We start from the raw sequence: 10,910 nt of genomic DNA on the forward strand, positions 1-10,910 counted from the left end.
CACCTCATCAAAGAGCTCTGCTCTTCCTTCCTTCTCTATCTACTGTCTTCTTTATTTCTTCCCCACAACACACCAATCTTCAATATGTATCATTATTTTATCATTCATTTTCCACTTTACTGTCTCCATCTGTCCAAAGTGACCAGGGACTGTGTCTATCTTATTAATGGCTACATCCCTCATGGGTGGCATACAACAGACTCCAAGCATTTTGGTACATAATCTGGATATATGATATTGGCCCAGCTGCTCAGTAGGCTGTGAAGCATGAGGACTGAGGAGTTTGCAGACCAGTCTGGGCAGTATAGAGAGACACCAAACAGCATAACAAAAGAGATGCTTGCTTAGTCAGCACATTTGCTAATATTGGAATGATACAGAGAAATTAGCATAGCCCCTGTGCAAAAATGACACAAGATCTATAAAGCATCACACACACGCACACACACACACACACACATACACACACACACTAAAATAATAAAAGAGCGGATGAAGGTGTAGCTTTAGTAGAGTATTTACCTAGCATGTACAAAGTCATGAGTTCCATTCTGGCATTGCATAAGCTAGATATGGTGGTGTAAGCCTGTCATTTCAGTTCTGGGGAGGTAGAGGTAGGAGGGTTCAAGATCATTCTCTGCAATCACAGGCTACGTGAGACCTTGTCTCAAAATACAGCAAATTTAAAACTAATAATAAAGTAACAAAACAGCAGTAATTACAACCAAAAATACTTGTTGGACAAAAATGGCTGATAACCTTTGGGTTTCCTTCAAATGTGGTGATGGGAACCCCAATGCATAGGGTAGATGTTTGAAGGGAACCACAACCAAGCTTTCAGGGACACACTCCATCAAATGCCATTTTGGTTCTCTTCCTTTGAGAACTTTCTGAGTGATTCCTGAACTGCCTGCCACTTCACCTCCTCTCACACCCTCCTCTCTGCTCTGACTTTGAGAATTGTTTTTATTGACAATGATTGCTTGCCAACATTCCTACCACTTTGATTTCCCCTCCACCCAGCCAACACAGTGACCTTGCCTCCCCTGCCCCTGGTACAAATTCTTCCTTGCCTTCTCACCACCATTAGACTCCAGTCTAAAGTTTCCAGCTTGCTGTTAAGACCCATCTTGAACTGGTAGATGTCATTTGCTAAAATAGAACCTACATTCTCAAGTCCTCATGCCTAGGCCCAGTACTGTACCAGGTCTGCTTCCATCCCTTGCCCTGATGCATTACTTTGAAGGTTGTGCTTATGAATGCCATGATTCTCCCAGCTTTGCCTCTTTCCCCAGAAAGAAAGCAAAACTTGCTCCCCTGTTTCCAAAACTCATTATGCATTATTTTTTTTCATGAGATGTAGGGGTAAATACCTTAAGCTGTACACTCAACTGTGTACATTACTGTGCATAAATTCTTTGTCTACCAAAAAAGAGAGGGAAAATAAGAGCTGGGGTTATATGTCATTGACAGAGGGCTTGTGAAGGATGTACAAGGTGCTTGCTTGATGATATGATCAGCTATGTGTTTTATCTCCCCATATATTCTAAATTGTGAATCCACCCCAGAGCACCAATAAATATACAGCATGGTTAGTGTTAACTGTTAACTTGACAGAATCTAGAACCATGTAGGAGATAGGCCTTTGGTAATGCCTGTCGGGGGATTATCTTGATTGTGTTAAATGATGAAGTAAGACCCCTCTTAACTGTGAGTTTCCCTTTTCTCTGTCCACCTTCTCCCTTGTACCACCTTAATGTCTCTCAAATCTGTCCAGCCCTTCTTTCTATTTGTTTATTCGTTGACAATTTTATATACATATAGACTGATTTTTTTTTGTCATTTTCACCCCATTATCTTTTCTCTACTTCAATGTTTCTTTTTAAATTAATATATGTCTTTATGTTATTGATTTTATTACACTGGAGTGTGTGGAGTTTTTGAAATTTGTATCTTACTCTCCTTTGGAAAATGAATAGAATTAATTTTGATAATGCAATGTAGATGCCTTTCAGTTTTTTGTTTGTTTCTTTTTTGTTCAATTTTTAGAGACAAGGTCTTACTGTGTTGCCTTGGCTGGCCTGAAACTTGCTATGTGGAACAGGCTGACCTTGAGTTCACAAAGATCTGCCTGCCCCTGCCTCCCAAGTGCTGGGATCAAGGCATGTGCCACTATATCTATCCCCCTCCCTTCCCCTCTGAAACCCTTCTTTGGGACAAATTCCCCTCCTTACATGTCTTCTTTCTGTGTGTGGCACATTGAATTTTACTAGAGTTTCTTGCCAAAGCAAGAGTAGAAGGTTCTTTACTTGGGAGCAAGGGCAATTGATCAAAGACTACACAGTTGAAGAAATGATACCACCTCTTCAAGCGACCATTAATTGCTAATATTAATTGGTAATATTAAATAGTCTCTCAGATGAGTGTAGGGCCTCACTGGCCTCTCCCTTCTCCTTGATTAAATGTGCAGGTATTGTGCAGAGAACCACAGCTGCAGTGAGTTCATGAATGCCATGTAAAGCAGACTCCACTCACAGCACTTCCCCTCTTCTTTTACAATCTTTATTATAATCCTCTGAGGTGTGACTTCATCATTCCCTGCACATCTTTGATTTCCACATGTGCACTGTTATACAGTAGATACTCAATAACTTTGCAAAACAAGTGAGCAAATGAGTGAGGGAAGCTGGTACAAACAGGATTGTTTGTTTCCTTCATCCTGTGAACTGGGAAACAAAGGAGATGAGCAGGAATTCATAACATATATCCTGCCAGATCTGGAATACCAATACCGAGTTCAGTTCTTGTTGAACTTGGCAGAGCACGGTTCAGTCTGAACTCTCTGCAGCCTTGGTAGAGACTTTGCCATTTCTCAGATGCCAGGATAACCCTTTCCTGCTGCAAAGTGAGTCTGATGACAGTCACAGCCTGCTGCCCTTCAATGTCTCCTGGACATGCCTGTGAGTATCTGTCAGCTCAGGAAACATCTGACAGTCTGCTAATCCCAAGTGTCCACAGAAGTAGCTGGGGCTGAGAAATGCTTAAAGGAAGTGTTCCTGTAGAAATAAAGCACAAAACCCAGGCCTAGAGGATCTTGGTGTTCTTAAAAAGACATTCAGTTCCAGGAGGTAGTGACTTGCAGGGTCTTGAGCAAAAGACTTAGACGCATCCTCCTCTTTCAAATACATTTTATCAGTCAGATACTTTTTCACCTGTTTGGTGTGTGTGTGATATCTCACTAACTATTCTTACATTCACCTTTTACAATTGGAGCTGCTGGAAAGCAATAACTTATGCAACTTATCCTTATCTATGAAAATAAACTGTTGTTAAAGCACAAAGAACTTGAAATTAGACACCAATGAGAATCAACACTGGCTTCTTTGTCTCTTCCTACTTGATCTGCACTTATAGAATGCTGTGGAAGGAAAAGCATTGAGTAAGAGTAAGAGAGAATTTCTGCCACATTGGGGAAGAACCCAGGAAACTTATAGAACTGTCTTTCTGGTATAGATATAATGAAAGCTTATTATGGAATGGATCTGGAATGTTCTTGAAAGGCTTATATTTTGAAGGCTTGGTTCCTGTGTGGGAGGGTGTGTAGGTGTGTGTGTGTGTGTGTGTGTGTGTGTGTGTGTGTGTGTGTATGTGTGCACGTAAGCTAGAAAACAACACTGAGTATCTTCCATCTAATTTTGTGAGATTAGGTCTCTCACTGTAGCTAGACCTTATTGATGTAGCTACACTGGCTGGCCAGCTCTGTTTCTAGAAGACAGTACAACTGTGAGTTCAAGGCCAGCCTGGAATACATAGTAAGTTCAAGGACAACTTGAGTAACAATAACTGAAGGAGAATGAGAAGATGGAAAGGGAAGAGGAAGAAGGAAGAGTGGAAAAAGTAAATGGAAACAGCCCACAGTCCTTATCTTCTTTACTTCTAATTCCCTGATCCTTTCTCTCGAGATCTTGTCACTGAAGAATGACCTGCTGGTCTGCATCATTAGACTATTGCACACTAATGTGTGTCCCCAAATTGCTATTTTTCCAGGATTCTCAGGCTGAGAAAAGGAAAGGCTTAAATAGTGTCAGCCAGAGGGGAGGTCTTCTGGAAAGAGATTCCACACATCTTCGGCACCTTGCAAGACTACTTCACAAGAAAGACTGGAGCAAGATGATGGTGATGGATGGGCCACATCTTGGCCAGTCCTGCTTACTTGTTTATGTCACTGGCCCTCCATTCAAACCCATACTTCACATCACAGGTCTGTGGGTGAGGTGTCACTGGACCTCATTGTTTTTCTTTCCAATGTGACTACATTGAATAAATCTTTTTCTGCTTTTCAATATTATCTGTTTGTTCAGTTGGCCTAGTGGTAGAAGGAGCCTGTTAGCCCTGATAGGTCCTATGCTCTGACCCTAAATTCTAGTTTAAACAAACAAACAAGCAAACAAACAAACAACAATAACAAGAAAAAACTAAGAATCCATGTAAAATCTGGGCACAAGCATCTGTAATTTCCAGCATGCTTCTGCCAGGTGTGGAAGGTTACAAACAACAGCATAGGTTGTCCTCTGATCATGTGGTCATCATGGTACATTCATATCAGGACAATACACACACACATACACACAAGAAGGGGGTAGAGAGAGAGTGAGAGAGGGGGCTAGGGAAAGAGAGAAAGACTGAGAGGGGAAACAGGAAAAAGAGGAGAGTTCAGGAGGAGAGAAAAGACGAAGAAAAAATGAGATGGTTGTAAGAAAGGTGGAAGAAAATATTCACAGAGCTCTTTCATCCACCTCACTCCCTCTTTCTTGAAGAGCTGATCTTGACAACTTCAGTTTTAGTGACTGGGGGCTGGAGAGAAGGCTCACCAGTTGAGTGCATACCGCTCTTGCAGAGAACTGGAGTTCAGTTCCCAGCACCCACAATGGGCAGCTCACAACTGCATATAACTCTAGCTCCAGCAGATCCTGTGCCTCTGGCTTCCATGGACACCAACACTCATGTTCATATACTCTTCACAGACACACACATACATATAATTAAAATTAACTGTTAATAGTTTATTTTCAGTTACTAATAGAAAAAAACAAAACAATCCTTATACAGTCCATTCCTTCAAGTTTATCAAGCCTGCCCAAAACCTATTTACTTCCAATATTCTATATCATTGTGTTTAATTGTGACATCTCATCTGAAACCTTTCTTCATTGTGTGGTTCTAGATCAGTGTGACCCCAGAACCAAATAGACCCTTGTCAGCATCAGGCACTGATGGGATTAAACTGATGGGAAACAAACAAACAAACAAACAAACAAAGCAAAACAAAAAAAACAAATGCCAACAGGGTGGATGTCAAGTGCTATCAGCACAAAGATGATAATGATGTGCAATAAGTGTGAGGTCTATTTGGAAACAAACCTCTGAAGACATCTGTGAGGGAGATCTAAGTTAGGTTAATTGAGGTAGGTAGATCTACCCTGAATGTGAACAACAGCATTTTATGGTTTGGGGTTCTTGGATTGAATAAAAGTAGAAAATGAGCCAGGTAGAAATCGTGATGGGTTAAAATAATAGTGGAGCGATGTTGATGACCTGAGTTTGATTCATATAATCCATGTCAGAAGCCTAATGTGGCAGTGTACACCTGCAATCCCAGCATTCCTACAGTGGGACAGAAGGTAAAGATGGGAGAATCACCTGGAAGCAGATGAGCCAACTAGCTTGAATGAGGCAGAGCAATATAAATTATGATAGAGCACTGCCCCAACAAGGTGGAAGGTTAGAACTGACTCCCAAACTTTATCCTCTGACCTCTACATATGCACCATGGTATGTACACACTTATATATACACACACACACACACACACACACACACACACACACACACACATATATATATATATATATATATATATATATATATATATATATATATATATATATATATATATATATACAGATGCACACACACATGAACAAACACTTACACAAATAAATCTGGGGGAGAGACTGAGAGGGAGAACAATGAAAGAGATATCTTGACAGAGGGAGCCATTATGGGGTTAGAGAGAAACCCGGTGCTAGGGAAATCTTCAGGAATCCACAAGGGTGACCCCAGCTAAGACTCCTAGCAGTGGTGGAGAGGGTGCCTGAACTAGCCTTCCCCTTCAGTTAGATTGGTGACTACCCTAATTGTCATCAGAGAACCTACATCCAGGGACTAATGGAAGCAGATGAAGAGATCCACAGCCAAGCACTTAGCCAAGCTCCTGGAGTTCAGTTGAGGAGAGGGAGGAGGAATTATAGGAGTAAGGGGGGGGGGTGTCAAAGATTATGATGGGGAAATCCACAGAGACAGCTGACCCGAAAACTCATGGACTCTGGACTGACAGCTGGGAGCCTACATGGGCCCTCTGAATGTGGGTGATAGTTGTGTGATTTGATTTGTTTATGGCCCCTGGCAGTGAGACCAGGGCTTATCGTGGGTACATGAACTGGTTTTTTAGTGCCCATTCCCTATGGTGAGATTCCTTGCTCAGCCTTGATGGGGGGGGGGGGAGCTTGGTCCCACCCCAACTTGGTATGGCAGCCTGTGTTGACTCCCCAAGGGAGGCCTTACCCACTATGAGGAGTGGATGTGGGGTAAAAGGTCAGGTGAGTGGGAGAAGGGGAGGGAAGGGGAACTATAGTTGATATGTAAATTTTTAAAAAATTAATTAAAAATAATTTCTGGGACATTTACTAGAAAGAAAGGAAGGAAGGAAGAAAAAAAGAAAAAAAGAAAGAAAGAAAGAGAGAAAGAAAGAAAATAAAGGAAGCTGAAGAGATGTCTTAGTGGTTAAGAGTATTGTTGCTCTCCCTGAGTTTGGTTCCCAGCACCCATAATGGGTGGCTTATGCCCACCTGTAACTCCAGTTCCAGAGGATTTGATTCCTTCCTCTGGCACCTATAGACACCTGTACATGTGTGGGATATAGCCCCATAAACACATCTACATTTGCATATAATCAAAAATAAATCTTTTTTAAAAATAGAAAAGTAGAAACCTGAAGCGTACTCTCTCTCTTTGAAACTCCTCTCTCTCTCTCTCTCTCTCTCTTTCTCTCTCTCTCTCTCCCTCCCTCCCTCCCTCCCTCCCTCTTCCTCTCTCTCTCTCCCTCCCTCCCTCTTCCTCTCTCTCTCTTCCCTTCCTCACTGTGAACACAATGTGACCAGCTGTCTCAAAGTCCTGCTTCCAGGCCTTCTCCGCCATGACACACTGTCCCATTACGTTGTGAAACAAGGTAAACCTATCCTTATTCAGTTGCTTCTGTCAGGTCTTTGATCACAGCAAGAAGAAAAGTGACCAGCACAGGAAGGTATGTGTTAAATAGCCCAATTTAGTCATTCCACAGTGTATGTGTACAGTCCTGTTCCAGGAACAGTGTTTCAGTCAATGTCAGAGGAAACACACTGCTCCTAGAAGATGATAATGGAGTTGGATATTCCTCTTCCCATGAACATCTGAACACACATTCTGCACAGGTTTGTGGTGCTACTGGTGTCCTCATGCAAAAGTGTCCAGTAGTGCTGTGAGACGGCTCAGCAGGAGAAAGCACTGGCTGCCAAGCCTGTTGACCTGAGTTTGAGTCCCAGAACCCACATGGTGAAGGGGAAGAAGCAGCTCATCAAAGTTCTCTTCTGTGCTGGTGGTTACTTTATCTTCTATATCATACATTTTTTTATTTTTAAGTAAATTGATTTTTTTCTCTCATTTTTCATGTGTGTTTGTTCATGTTTCCATGGTGCACATGTATATGTAACCATGTACATATGGAGATTAAAGATTTATTCAGGGACTCATTCTTCATTACTTGTCCACCTTACTCATTGAGGGAGGGTCTCTCAATCAAATACAAAGCTCATAGACATGGCTAATGTTGCTAGTCAGCTTGCTCTGGGGATCCACTGACTCTACCTTTCAAGGCTGGAATTAATTACAGGTGGGGTGCTATGTCCAATCTGGCATTTACATAGAATTCTGGGGATATACATTCTAGTCCTCATGCTTCTACAGTAAGTGCTTTAACCTCTGTACCATCTCTCAGCTCAATTTTTAAAATTTTATTATCATTATCATCATCATAATCATCATCATTTATATCCTTATACACAGCTTCCAGGCAAAGATAAGAGACTGAAATAAAACCAGGAACCAGAACTTTGTTCTGGCATTTCTGTCCTCTAGCAAGCACATTCTGGAAGTGGTGGTGGTGGTGGTGGTGGTAGCGGTGGTGGTGTGTGTGTATGTGTGTGCCTCTCTCTCTCTCTGTCTCTCTCTGTGTCTCTGTCTCTGTCTCTGTCTCTCTGTGTGCCTCTCTCTCTGTCTCTCTCTGTGTGTCTCTCTCTCTGTGTCTCTGTGTCTCTCTCTCTCTCTGTGCATGTGCGTGTGCACGTGTGTGTGTGTGTGTGTGTGTGTGTGTGTGTGTGTGTGTATGTGAAGGTAAGAGGACAGTTTTCAAGAGTTAGTTCTCACTTTCTGTTGTGGGCGTGAACTCAAGTCATCTGGCTTGTGTGGCAATTGATTTTATCTTCCGAGCCATCTTTATGATCTTTGTCATTTTGTTCAGTATTTTTTGAAAGTATGGCTTCATGTATCCCAGACTGGCCTCTAGCTTATGACCACCCTGCCTCAATGGAACACAGACATGTGCCGCAATGCTACATTATTTGAGTATATACTTAGTTACTTCAATAACAACAAAAATTAAAATTTACTGAGTCAGAGTTAATACCACACATGTAGTCTCAGTTATGAGAGATGCTGAGGCAGGAGAATTGAGAATTCAAGACCCAGTCTGAGTTACATAATAAGATCCATAAATAAATATATGTACATCATGTCACTCTTTGGGGGGGGCGTTGTTTTCGAGATAGGGTTTCTCTGTGTAGTTTTGGTGCCTGTCTTGGATCTCACTCTGTAGACCAGGCTGGCCTCAAACTCACAGAGATCCACCTGGCTCTGCCTCCTTAGTGCTGGGATTAAAGGCGTGCACCACCGACACCCGGCCCACCATGTCACTCTTACAGCAACCTCATATATCTCTGTTTACATCTGTGATGGCTATTCTTGGTGGTCAATTTTACTACATCGTGAATTAACTAAAACCTAAGTGGATGTGTGCAGCTGTGAGGGATTTTATCTTAATTAAATCATTTTAAGTGGTAACACCCACTTTTGATCTGGATCTTTTGAAGTGGGAAGATGCACCTTTAATCTAGATCTTTTGAGATCTACCTTTAATCTGGGACACACCTTCTTGTGATGTGTAAAGGACATGAAAAAGGAAGTTTTTACCCTTTGCCTTCTTGCTCGCCATCTTGCTCCAAAGTCCATTCCTCCACTGGCATTACAGGCTACTTCTTCAGGATTCCAGCATATACTGAAGACCATAAGTTGAGACATCCAGCCTCATAGACTAAACAACTGCTGGATTCTTGAACCTTCTGTTGTTAGATAATCACTGTTGGACTAGCTGGATGACAGCCTGTGAGCCATCCTAATAACTCTCATTCCATAAGTTTTGATCCTGTAGAGAACACTGAATAATACATCATTTCTCAGTTGCATTGATAATTCTTGTTGGTGAGGCTGGAGAGATGGCCCAATAGTTAAGAGAGTGTACTGCTGGCATAGGATCTAAATTTTGACCCAAGAACCCACACTAGGTCCTCACAACTGCCTGTAAAGCCAGCTTTAGGAGCATCTGAAACCGCTAGCATCTGTGAAAACTTGTAGTAATGTGCACATACACACACACACACACACACACACACACACACACACACAGACAAACACACACATTATTTAAAGTAAAATAAAACTTAAAGTAAACATGTGGAGGGTTGTAGGGTAGCTCATTTAGAAGAGTGCTTGCCTAGAATGCACAAGGCCTTGGCTTGCATCCCTAGTGCCCCACGAACTGGGCATGGTGGTTCACACTGTAATCTCAATACTTTGACGATAGAGGCACAAAGCCCAGAAGTTCAAGCTTCTCCTTAACTACATAACAAACTTGAGACCAGCCTTGGACATGTGAGATCCTGTTGGTAAGAATAAGGAATAAAAATTTATCAGCTAGGGCAGGAACTGCAAAGGAACAGTTCCCAGAATATCCTTGCTGGAAGACAGAAAAGCCAGAGTAGAGGTCTGGTTCCTGGTTCTATTTTGTCTCTTATCTTGGCCTGGAAGCTGTATGTGACAATGTGACTGAAACTGAGAGATGCATCAGACACCTCATTATTCCTCATTATTCTGCCAACTAGACTGACCAGCTCACCTTCTTCTCTGTGCCACACCCAGTTTCTGCCCAAGTCCTGCGATAAGCTCCTAGTCTAGAAGTTGATGGTACCCTATTTCCTGGAACCTGTATCTCTATACAGGAGTTCTTCCCTCTCTCCTTCTCATAAACTCCCACCTATAACTCTATAATCAACTCTAAAATTCACCCTATACGATTCATTAATTTTACTGACTCAGTCATTTTGTGTAAACTTGAGCATCCTAATCCCTAATTCTTGAGTTAGAACTCACCTGAAGTAAGAGTGAAGGCCTACTTCAAATGCAAAGATACTCTCAAGTTTCCCATATCAGTATCTCAAAGGAAAAAAATTACCTTGTGTAGTGATTAATCTATATCCCCAGGAGTATGTGAGTATGCACTGTGATGGTCACACATTGAAATCAAGGGTACATCTCTCAGAATTTGCACTATCATGAAGCCATTCACTAATCTACTTCAAAACATCACACTGGTATAATTATACAGTAATATATTTATTTTGTTAAATAAAAAATTGAAATTGGTTATTTGGAGGTTTTGTAGGAAAATGGAGGTCATCATTTTAAATAAAATAAGATATACT

At 41.7% G+C, this 10,910-nt stretch overlaps 1 non-coding gene across 1 annotated transcript; it reads left to right on the plus strand.

Moving 5' to 3' along the window:
• The first annotated feature begins 336 nt into the window (after positions 1-336).
• On the plus strand, positions 337-441 carry LOC131915721 (U6 spliceosomal RNA). Its single transcript, XR_009380382.1, has one exon. It is a non-coding gene; the product is annotated as a U6 spliceosomal RNA (small nuclear RNA).
• The last annotated feature ends 10,469 nt before the right edge of the window (positions 442-10,910 follow it).

The sequence above is a fragment of the Peromyscus eremicus genome, chromosome 7 (genome assembly GCF_949786415.1).
Source record: "Peromyscus eremicus chromosome 7, PerEre_H2_v1, whole genome shotgun sequence".
Classification (NCBI taxonomy): Eukaryota; Metazoa; Chordata; class Mammalia; order Rodentia; family Cricetidae; genus Peromyscus; species Peromyscus eremicus.